This window comes from Nelumbo lutea, chromosome 3 (genome assembly GCF_056320005.1).
Source record: "Nelumbo lutea isolate HS-2025 chromosome 3, American lotus-T2T, whole genome shotgun sequence".
Lineage (NCBI taxonomy): Eukaryota > Viridiplantae > Streptophyta > Magnoliopsida > Proteales > Nelumbonaceae > Nelumbo > Nelumbo lutea.
Window position 1 is genome coordinate 71,230,919 of NC_142686.1, and position 26,006 is coordinate 71,256,924.

At 35.6% G+C, this 26,006-nt stretch overlaps 2 pseudogenes across 1 annotated transcript; one reads left to right on the top strand and one right to left on the bottom strand.

The window, feature by feature from the left end:
* Positions 1-2,550: 2,550 nt before the first annotated feature.
* LOC148865459 (ubiquitin C-terminal hydrolase 12-like) lies at positions 2,551-25,745 on the bottom strand (annotated as a pseudogene). The gene is made up of 10 exons (XR_016109190.1): positions 25,521-25,745; positions 25,231-25,370; positions 24,936-25,109; positions 23,047-23,156; positions 22,787-22,861; positions 19,788-19,855; positions 19,492-19,635; positions 19,316-19,397; positions 18,998-19,117; positions 2,551-4,614 (listed from the first exon to the last, which is right to left on the bottom strand). The product of XR_016109190.1 is annotated as a ubiquitin C-terminal hydrolase 12-like (transcript).
* Positions 21,918-22,576, top strand: LOC148865460 (small ribosomal subunit protein eS19x pseudogene; annotated as a pseudogene).
* Positions 25,746-26,006: the final 261 nt, after the last annotated feature.

The window sequence follows — 26,006 nt, forward strand, 5'->3', positions numbered from 1 at the left end:
AAATAAATAAAAATCTAATTTACTTAATTTATTAGCACCAAAACCATGCATAAAACATCAAAATTTATATGTAAATTATGCACACATCAAACACCCCCACACTTAAGCTTTTGCTTGTCCTCAAGCAAAGACATCAACCATAAATTGATCATCCCCCCTTATTCTCACCATTTACCGGATGAATTTTTAGGAGGAGAATGCATTGAGTAGTTGGGAAACTTGTGTAAGTATTCTGATCAATTCCTATGAACTACCATTTTTATCACATACATAAGAGCCAATGAAGGGGAGAATGTGAGATTCTTCAAGTTCCAACATTCACTTCCATTCAATATGTAAATCAGCTTCTTGACCGCCAAAATTAACCATCACTTTGCTAGGTCTCAAATCTATCATTGCACCTCATTGAATATTCAACTAACTTTTGTCCCTTTGAACCTCAGCTGTCACCAAATTTTTTTTTTCTTTCCCCTTTTTTTTTGTGTGAGTGCATTTTATGCTCCATCTCACACGGGGTATTTTCTTCTTTCTTCTTTTTCTTTTTCTCTTTTTTTTTCTTTTGGTGTGAGTGCATTTTATGCTCCATCTCACGGGGTATTTTCTTCTTTCTTCTTTTTCTTTTTCTCTTTTTTTTTTTTCTTTTGGTGTGAGTGCATTTTATGCTCCATCTCACACTGGTCACAGGCTTGAGGCAGATAACAATACTCATATTCCAAGTTGCTAGTTTTATTATTCAGCTCGGAATAGCGGAGTTGGGACTAAACTCATATCATAAACCGCTAGTTTTACTATTCAGTTCATGACAGCGGAGTCAATTGGACTTTGTCCTATTTCTTTTCTTTTTTTCTTTTGCCTTTTTCAATTGTTGAACCTCATGCATTAGCAATTCAGATATGGACTAGCTTGAGTGATCATTAATAAATCAATCAAGTGCATCATACACATGAAGGTAGTTAGGGCTGGTCATGATAAAAGTCATATTCAGCTCCCTTAACTTCATGCATTGTGCTCAGTTTAATCATTCACAATAATAAAAACTAACACATACAGTGGTTTTCCTCAACTCATCGTATTCCCTCTTTGAATTCACCTAATAAACAGCAATGATCTCGAGGGCATTTTCAATCTATTTGGACTGTCAATGCATGTATATAAGTGTTGGGCTGATTGAAGTGCATAACCACAGTCTAACTCCCCCACACTTAAGATGAACATTGTCCTCAATGTTCCTAGTATTAGAGAGCAACAATAAATCGGAACTTATTTGGGCTAGATCTCTTTTGAATGAGATTAGAGTGAAAGTAGAGGAATCTATGATGTTATACTATGACAAACAAGCTGCAATCAATCCAATTCAACATGATAGGACAAAACACATTGAAGTTGATAAACACTTTATAAGAGAAAGGATAACAACCGGAGAAGTTTGTTTGCCGTATGTTTCTTTAGAGTTGCAACTAGCTGATGTTCTCACTAAAGGGGTAAAAAAGAACAAACTTGAACATGATCTACGCAAGTTGGGAATGTGTGACATTTACTTCCAACTTGAAGGGGAGTATTGAAGATTAATTAGTTTTATGAGTAGATGTTTTATGTTAGTTGTTAGATAGGAAGGTGGGGACCATAGTAGTTATGTGAGTCCAAATTTTATTATGATTTTGAGTGTTATATATGTTGTTTTATGTTTTTCCGCCCTATAAGGGCATAGTTGTCTTTGTACTGTTCTATTATTTTAGTATAAATAACAAGTGAAGGGGGCGGCTGGATTATTGCTCTCTTTTCTTTTCAACTTCTCTTCTTCTCTTCTTCTCTTCTTTTCCTTCTCTCTTCCTTCTCTCTTCAAGAAACTACTTTCTTTCATATTATTTTTTAGTTCAGAAGATTCCTACTAAGAAAACTCAAGACTCTAGAGATACAGCAATGAAAAAAGAAAATATAAATGGTTGACCAAGGACATAGAAGTTCGATGCACGTGGATAAAAAGAAGTGTTAATTCTTTTATAGATTATCTAGACAAGGGGTGAACAGGAATTCTATTTTTTGGGCTCAATTGTAACTGTTGTTGTATTTTGGGTAAGTTGTGGGGAGTTAAGATATTTTAGCTCCCCTTCCATGTACTCCTTTTTTAATCATTTAATGAAATCTCGGTTATTGACCAAAACAAAATATATATGATTGCAAAACAGACAAAATCACCTAGCTGTGAATTGTATCTATTTTCCTATTAAATGATGTCCCCAAAAAGTAATCTCGGTATCTATAAAACACTTATCTAAACTAAAATTCCAAATAACAGTCATAAGGAGATTTACATAAAACTCATTCAATTAAGGAAAAAATCAACAGATATATAAATCAATAATAGATATATAATGACACCCCCACTGCAAGCATTCAAAACTTACCTGAATCTAAGATTATCAAAGGCTTATACTAAAAGATTGCATCCTTGAGAACTTTTGACATATATAAAATTAATCAAATTGGGGATATAATAAACAGGTAAAGAAATTGATAACAGAATAATCTACTACACCTGCTTTCCATGTATGTACAATGTTCAAACCAATTAAAATTAAAAGTATATATAACGAAAGCTAAAACATTGATTAAAAATCATACCATCAATACAGACGGTTTTACTGATCAAAAGCAATGCTAAAAATATGTTTTAGTAAAGGCATTAATGGAAATATGTTGCTGGCTGAAAACTTGTAATCCAACCAAAACTACAAGCTAATTAAGGCTTACCAAGAAAAAGGGGAAAAAAAGTCACCATAAAGAATGTAAATTTCTCCTTACATGGTCTCCTGTGATTGTAGTAGTTGCTTTGCTCAACAATATTAAAAATAATAGAAGTTATATGAGCAATAAAGCATGTGCTCCATACATACTTTAAAGCTATTTACCAATATAAGAAAATTATAACTTTAAATATCACTTTTAGAGTTACAATATTTGCAACCACTTCTACTAATATCCTCCAAAATGATAATGGCTAATTCAGAAAAAGCAGCAACCAACAGTTCACATTGAACGGATACGAAGGTCATGGCATTCACTTCTTGTATCTTGTTTGTATCTAAACAGATTTGATGCAGTAGCCCTGACTTGGGGATCAATGGTTGTGCCATGGTTGCCTAGAATTGGCAGCCGGTGTTGTCAAAGGGTTGCCCAAAACAGTGGGCCAGGTTATAATGGTTGCAGGGTTCATCTAAATAATCCTTTGTTGAAACAATGAGTTAGGATCTGGCCATGGTTACCATGTGCATTGTCACTAGTTCTAAAGTGGTGGCGAAAGAAAATGCTTCAAGTGCTGTTTAGTGGGCTGCTTTGTGGAAGAAGTGGGACATTGTAATAGGGCTGCAAGTCACAAACCTGATTTGAAGAATTTAAAAAATTACTAACCCAAGCCCGTCCAAGTTGCACCCCCTAGATTGCAGGCAGGTGGTAAGTTGGGTGGTCAAAAAATTGGGGAAACACCTCGGTGATGAGGGTCAAACATCTAGTAGGGGTTCTTTTCCTCTTCATCTTTCCCTTGAGCAAGGAAGTAGACACATCCAAGGTCTCCTATCAATGGTGTAGTTGTGCTACTAAACAAATGGAGCTTGTGTGCTGGAGTGTCCAATAATGACTGAAGAGGTGGAAGACAATAGGTTCCTGTGGGTACATATATATGGTCTTTCCCTCTGATTATGGGACCTAAAAATTATTAGAACGATGGTAGGGGTGCAACTTGGGCAAGCTTGGCTTGGGCTTTTGCAAAACATGAGTTCCAAGAAGGCTTTCAAACCCCCACCAACAATGTTTTTAAAATTGAACCGAACAATGAACCGATCGGGGTTTTGATTCCCAAGTCAAGGTTCGGCCATTCGAACTGAATGAATGGCCCATTTTGACAAAAAATAATAAATAAATAAATAACAGACAAACCGTTGGATGGTTCGACCATTTGGGTCAGTGATTTGCTGACCAAATCAACGTTTTTTGGGGAAATAATGGTTCTGGGGTAAAACAAAACCGGTCACCTGACTAGTTCCTAGTTTTTCCAGTTTGATTGTCCAGTTCGGTCCAGTTTTGAAAACCATGCCCACCAATTTCCCTAGGTCATACCTAGCTCATAGAAGCCCAAGCCCAATACCAAAAACTAAAAATAAAAGACTATAAAACCTAAATGAAAAGTTAAAATGCAAAACATAAGTTCCAGGAAGGGTTTCAAGTCCAACAAATTTGCCTAGATCAGACCAAGCTCACATAAGTTGAAAGTGGTGATAGGATTAGCTTAAACTAAGCTTGGGTTGGTAAACTTTGGCATTGACTTTGATTGTACTAGGCTTAGATTTAAGGTTTAGGTCATGGGGTCAGGCCTAAACTTGGTTCAACCCTCCCCCCAAGTTATAGGTCATATTTGTTTCTGCTTCATAATAACTCATAGAACATAAGAGTAGAATATCATACATAGACAAGAGATAACAACAGAAAGTACTCACAGATTGTGCTTTCTTCTTGATGTGTCAATGGCCGATTGGGGCAATAAGTATGGTTTTGACGCTTTGCCCAAAGCCAAAAACGCTGGAACTGCACTGGTATACCAAACTCTTTTGCAACATCCTCCTGTTGACAGTTATATTAGGTTGACAACCACTAAATCATCAAGGAAAGACCACAACACTAACAGAATAAGCTTTTTTTTATATCTTCTTTAACAGAATTAGCTTCATATTAACACATTAAATGATAGTCAAAGATGATGATGACAAATAACGTTAACAAGAATGAAAATGATCAGACTAGTGGTACTCATATGAACAAACAAGTAGTGACTAAAAGATATATGGCTCCTCAAATTAATGTTCACAGATCAACTCTTGCAACAGAAATCTATGATGCAAAAGCATAACTAACAATACATATAGAAGTATTGCTAGATAATTTTGTTGCTACAATGCCTAAAAAAAGGCCATTACTCAACGTTGGTCCCAGGCACCTGCTATATGGGGTCTTGGGAGAGATAGACTGGATACGGTCCTAAACTTTGGCATTTCTTTTGCACAAAGTAACTGCCCTCAGATGCTAGAGTGCATAAGTATCAAATATGTTCAGAATAAATAGCATCGTAATGGTTTTTTGTCTTTAAACTCATTTGTAGTCAGGCCACCAAATAAGGGCACTATTTTAATTTGTTCTCAGATTAGAAATATTGTCTGTGGGTGTGAATAGTAGCCAATACACCACAATCAAACAAATCCTCTTCTTCTTGGTATCAGAGTTCCTAGGTATCAACTTGGTATCTGAGCACCTCTTGGTCATGGGTAGACATTTTTTACTGACTCCGTCTACAAGGGAGACCAGCTGGCGTCAGACCACTGATTTTAGAAACATTTTTGTATGACTCTTGTAGTCATTTGAAGCTTTCATAAGATATTGTGGTTTGCCTAGCAAAAATCGGTTAAAAATCTAGATTCAACATTGGGCCTTTCTCTATAATATTGAAGGAGTTTTTCAGCATGAAACCTAGTTCACTTGGCTCATTTTAAGTTTCTAGATTAATGGGAAGATGCCTCATATTTTTCTAAACCCTAGAAAATTTTGGGGAGATTTTTCTCTCCTATTTTGCCACTAGCTAATTTTAATTTTTTGCTTTCAACCGTGTTTTGACCAAGGATGTATCAAGTACTTCCAATGCACTTCTTGGAAATGTGGAGACCTCCAATAGCATGATAACAATAGTGAAACTCAATGGAACAAACATTTTGGAGTGGTCTAAATCAACTTAACTTACCATCATAGTAAGTTGGGATTTATTACAGGCAAGGAAGTGAAGTTGAAGCCTGAAGATCCAATGTTTGCTAAATGGGAGAAAGACAACTTGTTGGTAATGTCATGGTTGGTTTGCTCAATTCAACCTCATATTGCCAGTATCTATATGTTCCTACCCACTACCAAAGATACTTGGGATAGAGTTGTTGCTACTAAGAATACAACTAGAGTGCATCATATTCAAAGAGAAGTTGTAGTATGCGTCAAGGGGAGAGATCAGTGCCCATGTGTTTTTTCCCTACAATCGCTTTGGGAAGAAATAGAACACTTTAAAGTTTTGTAATGTAAAGGCCCTATAAACAATGAGCAGTACCAGAGGTATATTAAGGAGAATAGAGTATTTGACTTTCTAGTTGATTGAATCCTGCATTTAACTTTACAAGGCAACACATTCTTAGTGCAGATATTGTCGCTCTTTCAGCTACCTACTCCCTGCTGTAGGGGAAGGAGAGTAGAAGAGCTACTAATGATGCAACCTCTGGTGACTGACCACTCAAACTTTGTCATCTAAACTCAAGTAAAGCACAAACAAGCACACTGTCAATGAAAAGCCTAAAGATGTGGTGTGTGAGTAATGTAAGAAGCCTAGACATACCAAGGACAGATGTTGGTGAGTAATGTAAGAAGCTTAGACATACCAAGGACAGATGTTGGAAATTAAATCCTTATTTGAAACCAATGTTGAAGACAAGGAGGAAAGGTAATGCTCATTTGGCCACTGTTGGCAGTGGCGTTCAGCCCATTTATGCTTCATCTTCTTCCCTAGACCACTCTGATTTGATGGATAAACTTCGGAGTCTCTTGCTACACCTACAAAAGAGTGGGAGACATCTACATTCACTAGCACTGATTTTTTCTTTCAAAAAGGAAAGGTAAATTTATTAAAATCATAAAAAAGAATACAAAGAGGCCCCACACAAGAGCCAAAGTTAGGCATGGGGCCCAATATACATTACAACTCAAGAAGGCTTCTAGAGCTCAGAAGGGCTCCAAACACCTTGGTTTGGTGACCTTTTACAGATGTAATCCAAGACACCAACTTGCCAAAGGAAATGGAAATATGACTGTCTACATCTTTTGCCTTGTTCTGGAATAATCTGTTGCTTCTTTCCGCCCAGATGGTGCTGATCACAGCTGCAGGAAAAGTTCTCCATACACTTTTAGCCAATTTGGATAGAACTTTGAGATTCCAACATTGTACTTGGCATGTCCCAAGATAAACCCACAGAAGTTAAGAAGTGTCTCCATAAACAAACAGAAACAGAATAGTATAAAAACAAATGATTACTTTCCTCATCCTGTTGACCACATAACACAATGTAACTCTTGAACCTGCATTCCTCTTTTGCCGTGTTTTGGATAGAACTTTGAGATTCAGCCGCCCAAACTAAAGCATTTACTTTTGGTGGGGGCTATCGACTTCCAAATAATAGCAGCAGGAAGTTCAGGTCTGTCTCCCTCTAACAAGTTTCTGCAAAGGACCTCACTGAAAATATTTCATCTGCACTCCAGTCCCAGCTCCAGCTGTCTTCTTCAAGCAAGTTTATGGCCTGATTGAATATCAGCTCAAACAGCTCCCTCACTTGATTGATTTCCCAATCCTAAAAATTTCTTCTGAACATGGGACTCCAAATGCTTCCTGATTGTCTGCAAGAAGAAACAATTGGGGGAACATCTCTGCCAATGGCCTTTCAGTACACCACTTGTCCTTCCAAAAGCTTAATCGCTGCCCATTCACAACTTCAGAGCCAGACCTCTACTCAGCAAGGCATAAATGTCTATGATCTTATTCCAAAGAGAGAACACTAAGGAAGTGACATTAGAACTGATTACCCAATCCCCTCTACCAGTGTCATATTTAGCTGCTACCAGTCCCCTCTATCAGACCTCTACTCAGCAAGGGATAATGGAGTCCAGATCCATTTACCTAGGAGGGCTTCATTAAATAATTTCAGCTTTCTAATCCCCCAAACCTCCTTTTTCCTTTGGGAACATACTTGGTCCCAACTGACCAAGTGAGTTCTCTTTTCCTCATCCCAACATACCAGTCATTCTAGTGCTAAGACAGGTACTGCACTTGCTTGTTTTTCCTCTAACAACTCTTGGATTGTAGACCCTAGGACAAAGTGTCCACATGACTGGTATGCCTTCTTCCTTCACCTCATATTGCTCCAAGGAAGAGTAAAATTACGATAGCTAATGGATCTCAAACTCCAATTTCCGGTCTAGGTGAAGCTACACTTACCACCAACCTCCCTCACCTTGGACTCTATCCTTAATGTAACTCAGTTACATAAAAACCTATCATCTATTTGTTCCTTTACAAAATCCCATAATTGTTCTATTACCTTTCCTACTCATTGTATCTTCTAGGGACCTAAACACAGGGAGGATGATTGGAAGTGGACATGAGGCTGATGGAGTCTATTCTTTTTATCACACATCTGAACAATGATTGTTGTGCCAGATTGAGTCCCATCCTAATGAAATTTTGGGTCTTTTAGAACTATGGCATTGTCGTCTTGCCCTATGTCTTTTGGTTTCATGAAACTTTTGTTTCCAAAATTGTTTAATTGTGTCAAACTTGAATTTTCAATGTGAAGTCTATAATTTGTCAAAGCAATATACAACCACATATTCCATGAGTAACTGAAGTAATGTTGCATTTTCTTTGATACTACATACTAATGTTTGGGGCCCATATACTATTCCCTACATGGGTGAATATAAGCATTTCTTGATTATCATTGATGAGTTTTTCTGGCATATGTGGTTGTATTTGATTAAGAGTTGGGATGAGTTACAATTTTCAGAATTTTCTGAATATGGAGCAGAAACAGTTTGAGAAAAGAGTTAAAATCATTAGATCTGGCAATGCTCAAGAGTATTTTGAAAAACATTTATGAGTGTTTCTTGACGAGAAGGGAATTATTCATCAAAGATCGTGTGCTCCATACCCCTCAACACAATGGGGTTGCCAAATGGAAGAACAGACATGTGGTTGAGGTGGCACAAGGACTAGTATTCCAGATGCATATTCCCACTCATTTATCGAGAGATGTTGAGACTACAATGTATCTTATAAATGACTTCCATCAAGAACATCAAATCTTCAGTCTCCTCACAAACTCCTTTTCCCTGATGAATCAATGTTTAACTTACCCCTAAAGGTCTTTGATTGTATTTGTCACTTTATTCATGATATTAATCCTTCTAGACATAAGTTTGATCTAAGTCCATCAAGTGTATCTTCCTTGGTTATTCTAATGCTCATAAGGGATAAAAGATGTTTCAGTCCATATTCTAGAATGAGAAACCTCATTTTGAAACAAGATATGTATCTAATGATGTTATCCTTGAGTCCTTGCCTTTCTTCCAATCATCGCATCATTCTCTTCAAGGGGAGAGCATTAGTGAATACCAGACTCCCTTTTGCTTCCTTGTTCCTGCTCCAATTTCTACCTGTCCATTTACTTCTCCTACTTAGCAGTAGCTTTTTATCAGGCACAGTAAGAAGGCAACCCTTCATGTTGAGTGTCCAACATAATCTAAACGTATCTACTATTGAACCTAATGTCTCAAATTCTGATCTTGTTCTTCCTATGCCATCCGAAAAGGAAAGCGGGAATACAAAACCAATTACCCCATTATTATTTCCTACGATGCTCTCTCACCCTCCTATTTTGTCTATATTTCCGTTATTTATTCTATTTCTACTCGTTTTGTTGTGGATGCAATGCAATTACCTTAGTGGAAGGAGGCTATGAACCAAGAGATGGAGGCTCTCATAAACAACCAAGCTTGGGAGATTGTTTACGTTCCCAAGGACAAGATTCCTATTGGGTGCAGATGGGTATACACTGTTAAACACAAGGTTGATAGTTCAATTGATAGATACAATGTTTTTTTGGTGGCGAAGGGGTATACCCAAACTTATGGCATAGACTAACAGGAGACATTTGCTCCTATGGTTAAGACATTCTATCAAGGTGATTACGTCTCTATCTGCCCACTACTCTTGGCCTCTATGTCAGATAGATGTAAAGAATGTCTTCCTCAATGAGGATCTACAAGAAGCAGTTTATATACCTCACTAATAGTGAAGGGAAAGTTTGTCATCTATTTCAGGCTCTATATGGACACAAATAGTCTCCTTGAGTCTAGTTTGATAGATTTAAAAGGGCTATTTTGAAATTTCACAATCTCAAGCTGATCGTACTCTACTCATAGGAAGAGTCAATGCACGTGTCTCTATGTTTATCCTGCATGTTGATGATATTATTTCTATTGGGATTGGAGTTGAAATTAAGGATCAAAAAAACGGATATTAGTGATCCTTGCTTCTGAATTTGAAATTAAGGATCTTGGTGAGATCTTAAATGTTTTCTTGGGAATGAAGTTGCAAGATCAAAGAAAAGAATTTTCATTTCTCGAAGAAACTATAATCTGGATGTACTCCATGAGTTGAGAAATTAAGGTGCAAGCCTACTAAAACCCCAATTGGTCCTAATTACAAGTTGAGTGCCACTATTGGAGATATTCTCCTTGATAGGGGTTTATCAAAGATTAGTTGGTCGGCTCCTTTTCCTTTACTTGACAATATAAGCATCAGCCAAGGACCTCTCACATGCATGTTGTCAACAAGATTATTGTATGTTTGAAGAAATGTCCTAGTAAAGGGATGTTATATTCCAACCATAGAAATCTGAAGGTTGAGGATTATACAAATGCAAATTGGCAAGATCTATTGATGACAGGAGATCTACATCTAGCTATTGTACTTTACTATGAGGCAATGTGGTTTCCTGGAGAAGCAAGAAGCAGTCAGTTGTTGCTCATGCTAGTGCAGAGGCAGAGTGCAAGGCAATGGCTAATGGAGTGGGTATATGAGTTGCTTTGGTTAAAGACCTTATTGACAGATATGGGAATTCAAATAGATACTCACTCCAATGAGACTTTACGATGAAAATCAAGCAGCTATAAACATTGCTCATAATCTTGTCAAAATGGCCATGCAAAGCATATTGAAGTAAATAGACATTTCATCAAAGAGAAGATAGCCAATTGAAAGATTTGCTACCCTTTGTGAGATCAAGAGACCAACTTGATGATTGTCTCGTGAAGGGAGACCACAAACAAAAGTTTGATAATAATTTAAGCAAGCTAGGCATGATAGATATCTATGCTTAGCTTGAAGGGGAGTGTTGAATACAATGTATTATGAGGGATTTTTGTCTTTAACTTCTTTTGTATTGGATGCCCAAATAAAGGCACCATTGTTAGTTGATATCATACTAGAAATATCATATGTATGGGTATGCAGCCAACACACCACATTTAAACAAATCCTCTTATTTACCTCCCATTCTTCTAAATAAATTGTAGCAACTAATTAAGGATCAGGGTCAAGATGTGGCCCCTACATGTAAACAGTATGTGATATAAATGCCAGAGGACCATTAGGTTATGATTAACAAATAGAAATTTGTCATGTGGTCTCTCCAATTTAGCCTCTTCCCTATTTCTCCCTTTATTATTCGTAGTCAAAGAAATTCCAAACATTGTAACAAGCAATATTGAGGAACGTGAACAGAATCATGATGGAGAAACTTGTTTACCTGGTCGAGAACAACTTACATTATCCAATTTAAGCACCCCCCCGGCAAACACACACACATGTCGTTTTTATAAAGATGGAATAGGATTCTCATACAACATAATTCACTCAATTAAATAATTCAGTTTTATTGTTTAAGATAAGGACCATACAAGAGAGGGGTGATGATTTCTAGCCTGGCTAGAATGTGTGTATGCAGGTTAGTGCTGATGTTTTAAAAGCGCAAGGCACAAAAAAGGTGCAGGGGTCAATTTGCGCCCAAGGCGCATGCCTTTTTGAAGAAAGGCGCAAAAATACAAAAAATATTAAACATGATACTAATAAAAAATATAAACCTACATTTAAAAAAAATGTTTTAAAATACCTATTAAAAATACATAAACATAACATGTAAAGCGTATTCGAATGAGAATTTAAAAATAAAATCAAACATCTAAAATATTTTCAAGCATGTAAAACCCACAATCTCTTTTTTTCCTCAATTGCATTACTTCAAGTAGCTAATGTGATGTAAAACATATCGCATTCCTGATTCTACGAGCTGCCTTTGTGCCATACCCCTCGAAGCAAGACAAACAAGTCCATGTTAGGGTCTTATATTCTTAGTTCTCACAAAAAAAAATAAGGATTTTACAATTGTAATTGCTTTTTGAGGAGATATTTTAGTAGGACGATGGACGAATAAATGAACAACATTACCAAATAAGGGGTTATTGAAGCATGGCACAGGGATCCGGGGGGAGAGCCCTCAGCCCAGCCGTTAGGTTCAAAAAAGCAAAAAAAAAAAAAAGTCCAATTTTTAAAACACACATGCCTGGGCTGAGGCACAAGGCACATCAGGCGCACCAGGCATGCGCCTTTTGAAAGGGTTGCACCTAGGACCTAGGTGAGGTGCATACCCTAAAATGCACCTCACATGTGCGCCTGAGGCATGCCTTTTAAATCACTGGTATGTGCTATATATTACATTTTATATGATATTAGGTATAACGCATAAATCTACAGAAGGATGGACAAGCCAAAAGGTCAATCAAGAGTTTCTTGCAATGGGTGGGATACCACTCAGCTAAACAGTTGTAAGGCCAGAAATGCAGGACACTAAAGAAACATGTCCAAAAAATGAGCGTGATAGTGTTAATGATGAGATGGATGAGTGGAAAAAACAAAAAGGACAAGGTCAGAGATGAAGTTGTTGAAAAGAACTAAAGTGTAGCTCCTATAGGTGATAAAAATGAAAAATAGTAGACTAAAATGGTTCATTCAAATGCACAGAAGACCATCTACAGCACCCATAAGAAGTGATCTGTTACAAGTTGAAGGGACCCTTAGAGCTAGGGGCAGATCGAAAAGGACATGGGTTGTAGTAAGATATGATTTAAGCCCTCTAACTTAGCAATGGGTATGGCACTGAGCAGAATGGAAGGTGAGTATACTCGTGTATTATATTTAAAGTTTCTTTCATTCTTCCCACATTACCCAAACAAAACAAAAATTGTAGGCCGGAACCCAACCTAGGGTTCAAGTCAGGTAAAGGCACAGGTTCTTCATGGAGAGGCAGAGAAAACCCTTGCTACCTTAAAGAAACAAACGAAACAAGGCCAATGAACTTAATTTCAGTATTGCAGAATTCTTCTAGTAAGTATACTGATTTCATTTCCTTTTCAAATATCTCCCATAGTTTTTCTTTGGGAAAGAAAAAAGGTATAACAGAAATGTTTTAATTAATAAACTTCACTTGTAGATATCACAATCAGTCCCATTATTTATTGGGTTGTAAAACTTTTATTTACCCTATATATAAAGTTTTAACTTAAAGGAGACAGCAATTAGCCAAGTTGAATACAAGGGACATATACAGTTGGGTAACTAACTCCTATATATATTTTTCATCTCTCGTAGGGAACTGCGATCCGCCATATTTAAATAACTTAACCATAGACAGTTTATTCAAGAGAAAAGGTGATGAGAAACCAGGAAATTTATGCTTAGGGGAAAATGGAAGATAACAACAGATGTATTAAAAGGAAGGCTTTTATTTTTCTTTTTTCCCTACCTGTGATGCTTCATATCAGTTAATGTCTCTTCTCCTCATAGAAATCTCACAAGATTTTGGAAGTTCCTCTTCTCTTCTTTCTCTCTCAATATTTCACTCACTCTTTGTTTCTCTTTCTGGGGACTCACTTCAACATTCATTTTCCTTGGTAGTATTAGGAAGCATAAGAGACCTTTTATAAATGGGAAGGGGTTGTAATTTAACCATTCCACACACCTCTTACTAGAATAAACATCCCCCCCCCAACTAAATGAGGGATCACAGTTAAGTGCTGATTTAAAGTTGTCCTTCCCATCTAAAGAAGAGAGGGACTTGTGTAGCTCTCTAGTCTGCCCTTTTATTTAATAGGATATACTCAAGTGTACAAGTTGGGACCCGTGCAATGCATGGACCATTCCATGCAAAACTGAAGTAGAAAGAGCTTTATAACATTTCTAATTCAACCAACTCAATCCAACCCAAGTATTATATTTTTGAGTAATGCTTAGTTGTTCCAACCACAATCCAAATTGAAACCCTAGTGAGAGTAGCTAATCTCGTATAGGGATCTCAGTGGGTCCACTTAAATGGTAAATTCAATTTGACTCACCCATAGATGGTCAAGTTAAAGTTTTGATTATTTGAACCAAATTGGATGTAGGTTTGGCTGACCTAACCCATCGAGCAATAATAACCTCACACATAAAGGGTATTCTTGTAATTTGGTTTGACATCAAACCCCTAACCTTAAAGTTTATGATTTCTTTCAATGTTTGTTTTAACCCAAATCTAGTGTAAGATTAGATTACAGACTTCAAACCCCTAACCTTAAAGTTTATGATTTCTTTCAATATTTGTTTTAAAAAAGTGTGAGGTTAGGTTAGGGTTTTGATTAATTAACCCATATCGAGTTCAGATTTGGCTAACCCCCACCCATCGGATCATAATACCCCTACACATATAAAGGGTATTCTTGTAATTCAGTCTGACTTCTACCCCCTAACCTTAAAGGATGCTTTATTTCACTATTTTCTTTTGAGCTTTTTTGTTCTTCCACTTTTAAGAAGTGGTACCCTACCAACTTCCAACTTAAATTATGACTCGAGTTTCCAAAATGTATCACAAAAAATAATTGAAAGACTGTGAGACGGGTTGGGTTGGTATCGAGTTGTACCCTGTAGACCAGGGCAGGTTCAATCCAAAAACCAGCATAGTATTGAGTCAGGTTGGGTTAGGCTTCAGTGGAAGCAGGGGAGGGATGAGTTAGGGTTGAGACAAACCCGTGCCAACCCACCCAACTCTATAGGGTTCAGCCTGATACCAAACCAACCCATATCATAGTCTTTTAATTGTATTTTAGCATTATTTTCATTACTGATATTTTACTTAAATAATTCATTAAATATGGTAATTTACTATTAAATTACTTTTTCAAACAGTTCAGTTACTAATTAAGTATCAAAATTTACACAAATTATGGTAATTTTCAAAAATAATTATCATACATATTAATTATATTTTTACTATTAAGTATTAAACTACTTTTTCAAACAGTTCAGAACTAATTAAGCATCAAAATTTACAAAAATTATGGTAATTTTCAATAATAATTATCATAATTATTAATTACAATTATACTTAATTAATAATTTAAGTTAGTAATCAGTAATAATTTAATTATAATTACTATTATTTTAATCGCTGTAAAATTATTTTACAGAAATAAAAATAAAAATAGTTATAATTTAAGTAATTCATTAAATATGGTAATTTAAAACTAAAGTACTTTTTCAGAAAGTTTAGTAATTAATTAACTATAATTACTTATATTAAAAATATTTTTTAACATTAATTAATTAACCATAATTAATTAAGTAATAAATCATCAATTCTAATTAATTAATTGACTGTATTTAATTTTGAAATTTATTTTTTATAATTATGATAAGATTTTTAATTAATTATTAATTTTTTACCTTACTTTTATTATTTGTCTTATTGCACTATATATTTTTCCCTTATTATTATTTTAGATATGTTTTACTCATCTTATTTCAATATTTAAATTTTAACTCAAACTTTCCTTAAACTTTCTTCCAAAAAAGTTTTAACATAAACGTTAATATTTTAATACATTGATGAGAAATTAAGTGCATGTATTTTGCAAGGTGGATAGAGATAGAGATGGAAATAAATAGAAATTAGGTAGGGAGATGGTTTAGGAAAATTTTTAGGAGAGGAGATGATTTAGGTGATTGAAAACGTGAGAGTGGGAGATTTTAGGAAAACAGGGGTGCTGTAGTGGCAAGTTGAGAGTGTAAGGAATGGTATTTTAAGGAGCAAGGAGAAGCCTCAATTGGGTAAGGAGATAAGGGAGAGGCCATCTTTGTTTTAATATATACTAATAGATCCTAATAATATCGTCCCAATCCTTGTAAAGGAATCTAATTATTAAAAATTAATCATAAAGACAAATCTCAAGTTTTGATTCTCAATGCTAAACAGTAGTTTCAACACAGGCATAGAGGCACTTACACTTGCTTAACTGCAGTTCATTGGAAGTTTCACCCATACCACAGGCTGTTATAAGTAAATGCTAATACGGTAACTCTGAGTGCAGACCCATCTTTGACACCTCCTAGGACCAACTGACAGCTTATACAGAAACGAAGTTTGGTGTCACTGGAAATTTGGATCAGAAACAGAGTACAACTTTGGATTTCTCCTATGGCCAAGGCTGAGATCAAGGGTTCCACATTCCCCTCTCCATTCCTCACTCTCAAATCAATACAATAGCAACAAGTTGGCAAATCCCAGTGTTTTAAAAGCGCAAGGCTCAAAAAAGGCGCAGGGTTCAATTTGCACCTGAGGCACAAGGCACAAGGCGCAAGGCAAGGCGCACGCCTTTTTGAAGCAAGGCGCAAAAATACAAAAAAAAAATGCTAAAAATAAAAAATGTCAGAAAATTTAAAAAAAATTAAACATAATATTAATAAAAAATATAAACTTAAATTTTAAAATAAATGTTTTAAAAAACCTATTATCTAAAATTAAAATACATAAACATAAGATGTAAAGCATATTCAAATGAGAATTTAAAAATAAAATCAAACATATGAAACATTTTCAAGCATGTAAAACCTCTAATATCTTTTTTCACTCAATTGCATTACTTCAAGTAGCTAATGTAATGTAAAACATATTACTTTCCTGATTCTATGAGCTGCCTTTGTGCCACACCCCTCGAAAACCAAGAGGTTTTTATTTAGAAAAAGAGAGAAAAAGAGAGAATTTGGCACAAATCTGCCCCAGTGCAATTATTCTAACTATCCAATAATTGCATTTGACATGTAAACTCAAAAACCATTACCACAAGGGGTGGGGTGGAACTCTTGGCAATGATGTTTATTAATTTTTTTTTATGAATAAAAATAACTTATTAAATCAGAATATAAGGCAATACAGGAAACCCATGAAGAGGCACAAGGTGTTACCTCTTCTAACAAAGTATTACATCAATTAAGAACTGGATAAACAGAAATAAAATTACATAGCAACCCAATGACGTTTATTAATGTACTACTAGTATATTTATAAAATCAACTTATGTCAAGCCAAAAACCCAACAGTTAAACAACTTAACTCTGAACCACCGATCCCATAATTTCAGCCAGATTCTTGTTATACAACAATAATTTAATGTTCATGACATAAGTTCAAGCCCTTCTTGGTGGCTAGGAGGAACTCTTTCAATGCAGTTCCTTGGACATTCCAAGATGTAACAAGGTCTTTGTAAGAAAACATGCAAGTCAGATCATATGACAGAAAGAACATGAAAGGAGTATTATAGCAATATAACAAAAAATGGTGCAATGCAGTCATTGATGACAGAAGTCCATTAAATGAATAAAGTCTGAAGAAAAAAAAAAAAAAACCCAAGTGACAGTTGAACATAGAATCTATTCTCCCATGCTAGGAATTTTCAAACCATAACCAGTGTTTTAAAAGCGCAAGGAACAAGGAACAATTTGCACCCAAGGCGCAAGGCGAAAAAAATATTAAAAAATGCTAAAAATAAAAAAAAATGTCAGAAATTTCAAAAAAATGCCAAAAAATTCAAAAGAAATGCAAAAAAATCAAAAATATTAAACAATAGTATTAATAAGAAATATAAACTTAATTTTAAAATTAATGGTTTAAAAAACTTATTATATAAAGTTACTCATACCTAGAAGGAACAAGAGCTCTGAAACACAAGCAAATTCATCATCCCTTAAACAAGCACAATGACCCGATGGCTCCTTCACTTGTGCCTCTCTCTACTCTACCCTCTCCTCTCCAGTCTCCAATCTTTCCTATTAAAGAAATCTGGTCAAGGCCAATTCCTCTAAAAATAGTTGTGTTCTGTTGGGTATGAAAAACTTGCAAAAGCAAAAACCCTACATATGCTTGTCCCCAAATTGGTGCATTGTGTAAAGTGAAGAGTGAGGAATGTCACCATTTGCTAATATCTTGCTCTTTTGTTGCCAATATTTGGAACTAGGTTTCATTATTATTTGGGTGCAGGTGGAACTTGCTTGTCTTTTGTTCCATCAGCCTTTGGGAAATTGATAGAGAGGGAAGCTAATGTGGAAGTGCATTAGAGCAGCTAGCTTGTGGACTTTATGAGAGGAGGGGAATGCTAGAATTTTTCAAGAAAAGGAAAGAAACCTTGCTGAAGTAGAGGAGTTTATAATTACAAGGGCAACCTCTTGGCTAAAAACTTCAAACTTGTTTGTGGATTTCTCTTTTGACGATTTAAGGAGAAATTGAATAGTAGTGGCATCCATAGCCTCCACAAAGAACAAACTACAAGTAGAATCAGAACGCCCTCCGTACAGAATGGTAAAATTGAATTTTGACGGAAGCAGTCAAGGAAATCCAGGGCCCTCGGGCATAGGAGGGATTCTAAGAGATAAAGACAGCAAGGTGGTAGTGGGTTGGCTGACAAATCCTGAAATAGTTTTGTGGGGTTACAGGGATCTTTTGAAGAATGTTAACTGGCGTACAAGAAATATGGCAGTTAGGTTTCAGTGGATTAGCAGATCTACAAATGCAACCGCTGATTCTTTGGCAAAACAAGGAGTATCAAGGGTTGACCTGTTTTGGGCTACCTTATAATTGTAATTCAGGCTAGTGTGTGTTTATTTGCTTAATGCTAAGTTCCAGGGGAGGTAACATCTCGCGCCCCCTCTTAAGCTGATTGTACACAATACACTCTTTCTATGGTTAATAAAATTGCACCCATTTATCAAAAAAAAAAAAAAAACTCATCCTTATGGGACCATCCTCAGTTGACAAACCCACTTCAATACCCACATCCCTCATACAAAAGATATGAAGGATAATTTGATATTTAGTGAACCACTATCAATGGAAACGTTTTTTATCAATAACAGATCAATGGAAACAATTAATTTCTTGATTGACAAAATACCTACAAATTAAACTTTCTGAAAACAGATGCAAATGAAACATTAAGCAAGTACCTTGAAAATGTTGAAAGGCATCTGCTTCTGAATACGGAAGCTGCGAACTTTGTCATGATCCACTAGATCAAAATATATATCCCTTCCAATCTGTTCTACAAGATCCTCATTTCGAGCAACCTAGAGGTAATAATCAAATGCTTTAGCATAGAGTGTTCACGAACTTTGTCATGATCCACTAGATCAAAATATATATCCCTTCCAATCTGTTCTACAAGATCCTCATTTCGAGCAACCTAGAGGTAATAATCAAATGCTTTAGCATAGAGTGTTCAATGATAGCTAATAGCAAAGAAAGACAATCTTGGAAGCCATAACCTTTATAATAGTATAAAGGTGTGCCTCTGCTTTTTCCTTTTTCTTGTGCTCCTTTTTCTTCTTGTTCTTTCTTCAACCTTATCTGAAATATGTTATTGAAGACCCTCTATTAAAACCATCACAGAAACAGTCAGGTTACAAATTCAAATCTACGATACATAGAAGAAGTATCTTACCCTAAGGTGTTCAGCAATATCCTTCTCATCCACATTGCAAATTATTTTCTCCTTGTCACTTTCGCGTATATATGCAAGCATATATGCATTTGAATACTTCGTGAACTTTTTCTCCTTGTTAAAGCCAGGATTTGTTTGTGGCAACTGTTGAGCAAAAAGAGAAAAGGCACATAAAATAAAACAGTAATCAAGGTTGCCATTGAGAAGCGCAAAATTTTCTTATCTAGATAGAGATGCATTTTTATATGCAAAAAGCACTTGTAAGTTTGATTAAAAATGTGTCACATCTTCCTCACCGCCATACTGCTCCTCTAGTGCCCTCTTCATATCTTCTTTTGTTACTCGTTCATCATCAAATTTGAACCTAAAAGCATCAATCACTCAATCGCTATCAGATTTTACAACACTAAAGAGCGCTAACACAGTCACAGTGATACAGGACCAAACATGATAGATAGAGATCCTAAATAGTGAAATTAAGATAAAGATCATTATCGAATAATGATTCAATATGGGCTAGATACAAACATAACTTTTGACCAACAATTAAGGTATTAGTACGATACGCCCGATACAGAGTGTATCATATGGGTATCAGATACGCCCGATACAGAGTGTATCATATGGGTATCAGAAGGCACCGATACTGGATACGCTATGACAGGAGGAAGTGTACCCTTTCAGCCGTGTATATCGGCCCGATACGCCACCGTATCTGTGTGTATCATTTAGTATCATCCAATACGATACTCAGCGATACGGAGGTGTATCGAGGGCCTGTAATAAAACGCGCTATAAAAATTAGAGGGTGGCGTGATTCGAACCCAAGACACCTATGCCCAATAATTAAACACACCTTTAACCACTAAGCCAACATTCATTTTATGATAATAAGTGAAATACATTAACATTTATTCAATTTAATCTCCACAACCAATTCAAATAAATAGCATATAGTATATTCAACCACCCTAACTATAAATTAAAAAGAATAATATTTAAGATTAATATTTTATAAACTAATAGAACATATAATCTATCAAATCCAAATTTATATCCTTTTTAACCTCAAGAAATTTATATAAATAAAATAACTATTTTAGTACTTAAAATTTATAAATTTGCACAAGATATGTATCTTAAAAATTTTAGAAATTATTAATTAAAATTTTAATTTGTATTAAATAACAATGTATTTATTATTTACAAATTATTTGAGAATATAATATAAATGAATCTACATTTATAACAAAAATTTAAAAATTTAAAGAAATTAAAATATTAATAATGGAACAATTATTTTCATAATTAAAAATTATGAATTTACATATGATATGTATGTTCGAAGTTTTAATAGATTTGATATATTTTAAGATTATATATTTTTCTAAATTATTAATTGACACTTTAATTTACATTTTATAATGACATTTTTTGTTTACAAAAATAAAATATATATATATATATATTATTTACCAAAAATTTGAGAATTAAATTTTTAGTTGACCTTTTTTATTAATGTTAAAATAAAAAAAAATAAATATAAAATGATTAATATAATAATTCAAATATAATAGTTTCATATGATTTTTTGCCTTGGACTTTAATAGAAAATAAAATAATAACAGTTGTGTATGTATTAATTTGTAAAAAAACTATATAATATATGTCTTGGACTCTTGATTAATGAATGTATTATCAATAAAGTTGTATGATATTTATGCATCCTAGTATAATAATTGTAATGTATTTTTTCATATATAGCATAAAAATATACATTTCCTATGTATTTATACACTATTTGGGATTATTCCGACATTAGATTTAGTGATGTTAACAATATTTATGGAATTTGTATCCATTTTCCTAACGTATCCAAGTGTTTTCATATTTTCGTTTGTATCCATGTATTTATACACTATTTGTGATTATTTTGACATTAGATTTAGTGATGTTAATATACTTATGGAATTTGTATGCATTTTCCGAACATATCCAAGTGTTTCCATGTTTTCATCTGTATCGATGTGTTTCCAAAGTGTATCTGTATCCATATCCGATACTTTAATCCCTGGTTTTGACATTTTTTGCATAAAGTGGCCGCTCTCAAGCACAAAACCATGTTCTCATGGTTGTCAACCTCAAATTTACCATTACACCATTCAATGGCCCTCAATAACAAAGGTGTATTAAAAGTATGCATAACAATAAATATATGGAAGCAAAATAGCTACTTTAAACATTTAAAACTCCGAGGTGAACAATACAATTGGAAAATAGTAAAGAAAAAGAGACCAAACGATAGAGGGGGATGTTTGGGAAAAAAATCATAAATATAGTACAGATGATCAATCAAAAACAGCTTATAGTTCAATCAGCATCGAAACAATTGCTAGAGATGAGGAATATCAAATTCCTCAATCTAAATGAGGAAAACAGAGTTCTTAAAATCACGTGTATAGTACTAGAGAGGAAAACCTGCCTCAGACAACCTTCGGTAAAGCTCGAGGGTCTAGCTACAGCCATGGAGACTGCTAGAACGGTGAAGGATGTTTCCCCTCATGAGTTCATTAAGGCTTATGCGGCTCATCTGAAGCGATCGGGGAAGATGGAGCTTCCTCACTGGACTGATATTGTGAAGACTACCACATTCAAGGAGCTTGCACCATATGACCCAGATTGGTACTACACCAGAGCCACTTCCATGGCCCGGAAAATCTACTTAAGACAGGGCATTGGTGTTGGGGGTTTTAGAAAGATTTATGGTGGCAGTAAGAGGAATGGCAGCCGTCCTCCACACTTCTGCAAGAGCAGTGGTTCTGTTGCCTGACACATTCTTCAGCAGTTGCAGAAGATGAACATCGTTGATATTGATCCCAAGGGTGGAAGGAGAATCACCTCAAGCGGGCAGAGGGACCTGGACCAAGTTGCTGGAAGAATAGTGGTTGCTCACTGAGTCATTACATATTCTGTTTTCTGAAGGTCCTGTAGGGCTTTCTTTTAATTTTGATGTAGCCAATAGTATTGTTAGGTGTTTTCCTTCTCTGCTGCTTAGTCATTAAAAGATGGAATTTGATTTACTTTAGTTATTAAAAAAAAATCATGTGTATAGTAGGATACTTCCATTGCAGGTGTCTGCACTTAATAGCCCATTTTTACCACCTAAAATAGTGCAGCTACGGAAAAATGCTTTTTTTATTGCTATGGTTGAATGCATTTGATTAACCAGCAATTTTCCCAAAGTTAACAACAGCCAAACAAAAATATTCAGTGAACAAGCTCTAGCTATACCTACCACTGATCAGAGAGAGTGGGCCTGATAAAAGCATAATAATGTCCACCATGCACCCCACCACTGTGAACCAAAACACTGCAAACAAACAAAAGTAAGAACCTGAACATAACAAAATAAAAAATTGACATAAACACAAATATATACAAATATATATTCCTCTCTTAGTCAAAGGTATCATACTTCACCAACCCATCCCAACTTAAATTATATAAATTACTCCTCTAAGAACTAGTATTGTAGGGGAAGCATCGTGAAGGTACCTGTGGAGCGTGTAAAGGTTGCAAACTCTTCGATCGGCTTCAGGTGACAGGTATTTTCCATTCTCTCTATCGAGGTCTAGTTCCAGAGGGAACTCATAACGGTCATTTATCTAAACCAAACAAAGCAATTCCGGGAATTAAACCTATTCTCAACAGAATCATATACTATACAAAAAGTATAATTGTGAAAGTGCTTTTGCTTAAGGGAAAAATCATCTTACACCCCAAACTACAAAGAAAGGAATGATATAATCAGAGAAAACGAAAGAAAAATAAAACCTGTCACTAAATACAAGTAGAAATCAAATACAAAACAGAGATAACAAGTAGAAATTGATTAAAAAGACATTTCAAGAGATTGTGTAATTTATCTCACCAGGAAAGATGATGAAAACAATTGTAGCATTCAAAGCAGAAACACAGAAAACAGAGAGAAAACAAACATCTTTTGGGTAAAAAGATAGCAGAAAATCAAGTGTTGGGCTTTCCTGTTATTTCTATCACAGAGCAGCCACCATTCTATGGACTCCCATAAGCATCCATGACACTGTGAGGTCAAAGTTAAGGTAACTTTCTAAGTCAAGTAAAAGAGGAACTTAGATTCTATTAAAGTTTCTAGCAATGTGATTCCTTTAGGCAGCCAACTCTCCAGAATTTTGACTATATTATATTCTATTAGGAAAAAATCTTTCTTCATCAAAAACAAAAAGAATTTATTAAATGCAACAACAACAGAAAGTTCAAAGGCGGAAGCCATAGTTCTAGGTGTAGACCTCAAAGAGGCAACCTTCTCCTACAAGAAGTTGAATTCTGGCCTCCTTGTAGATGGATCACCTTGACAGTGAAAAAGCGCCTAGGTGTTACCAAGATGCTTTTTTTTTTTTGATAATTATGTTAGCAAGATGCATTGGCTACACTAGTTTCAAGGAACTAAGATTAAATCACATCGCCTTTTTATCTTTCAATAAAGTTCTCTTTCAGTTTTCATCACAAGAACTGAGATTAAATCTAAAAAAGAACATCTGATGCACATATACACTTTTTTGTATATAAAGCATAGACATGTGCATGCCCATAGGTCAAAACCTCTAGAAAATAGTGAAGAATATTATGGGATAGCAACTACGAAAAGAATTGTTAAAAAATATAATCAGAGATAGCAAAATCTCCTTCAACCAACACTCAGGTGCAGGGCAAATCAATACTTATTTCAAACCAAAAATATATCTCTACAAAATCAAGACACAATATGTGTCTTTATTAATCAATTTTATCCATAAGAGAAAAACCTGCAGGTTCAAGATAAACATCCACCTCTTGACAGTCATCAATCTAGAAAATATATAAGGGAATACCTCCTTGTAATTGGGCTGCATTGAAAAGAGGGGGGGGGGGGGGGGTGGGGTGGGGGAGGGGTTCTTGTCGAAATTGGGCTGCATTGAAAAGGGAGTGGGGCCTACGGGGCAAAGCCCCCCAGCCAAAGGGGTAGAGGGCGGACCACTTTCTTTCCTCTTATTTTCTTCCCTTCCCTTCCCTTCCCTTTTTCTATTTTTTTCTATAGGAGGGTATCTATTCAAGAACTGATCTTCTGCTAGGTAGTTATTTATATGAGCAACATAGGACGTTTTGTCAGATCCACTGATGGTGTGAAGCAATGTCATCGTAGCAGCCTTCAGAAATGCAGTCAAATTCTTTGCTCCGCTACCAATTCTAGCATTAACATGCGATTGTAGTTTCAAATAGACCTGTAACGAAATGATTTGCTCACTCTACTTAAAATCCTTAATCCCAGTACCAATTTCTCAACCCAAAACCATAAACTGCATAAAAAAATGAATTCAAATTCAACGTTTACGCATTCAAGCCGCAGATCCTATAATAGCACTCACCCGAAGGAAGACTTCAAAATCCTATACCTCCTCGTCCATGTCCCGATACGATTCGATCAAACACGCAGCCCTCTTTTCCTCAGTCAAAGACTCTCCAACGGTTTTCAGCTCCGACGTCCTGGAAAGCAAGTTTCTGATTGTCACTCGCCCGATCTCCCTCCTCAATGAGAGGAACTGCAGAAACCAGCCGCCAACATTGCAGGTTCAAATGCAAGATCAAGAAAGTAGACAAAACATCGAAGTAACCCACAAACAATAAAACTACTTGTGTTTTAGGGTTTTGAGGATTACTCACATAGGAATTCAAGCTGCGAAGCTCCACCTGAGTGAACTGGCTCTGGAGCCATGGATCGCCATTCGCAGGTAAGTTTGAGGAAATCGAGTGGTTTTGTTCTCTGTTTTCTCTTTTCTAAGAAGCAGATGTCGAGCTCTTTTCTGAATGGAAAACACCAACTCTTATATAGAAATTACTCGATGATTTCTTGCTCTGAGGTCGATTGATAAGGATTTAGACCGTTACAAAATCAATTTAAATGACAAGATAAAGCGTATCAAAGATTACAGAATAAATACCACGATTCTTACAACGGTATATTTAAAATTCTAACAGAATTAGTCATCGAGCAGTGGTGGCCTTCGGAAATTACCGTGTCCTTCACCTCCATCCAAAGTAGCCAGATAGAAATACTTGTCAAAAAGGGAATAAGCAGCCAGACAGAAAAAGAGAACGGAGTGGGGAGAGGGAATTTTTAGAACGTCTCATTGGCCGTGCTCGGGCTTGGGTTTTGTCAAAATTCTAATGTGCCTGGCCGGAAGTCCGAATCCGAGATAGTGTAAAGTTGAGACCGAAGTCCGGACTGTGAGAGTCCACGTTTTATGCACTCGTGGGTTTATTGGATACGTGATCCCAACATTACCAAATTGGCATTTCGACAAAAACACTAATAGTAATGGGTGTTCAGCCGTTAGCTGAACAAACCCGATTTAACCACCTGCAAAAGGACAAAATTCAAAAACAGGGCTTCTTTCAAAAGTTTTAAGGTCATTCGAACTCTCCCCTCCCCATCTCTT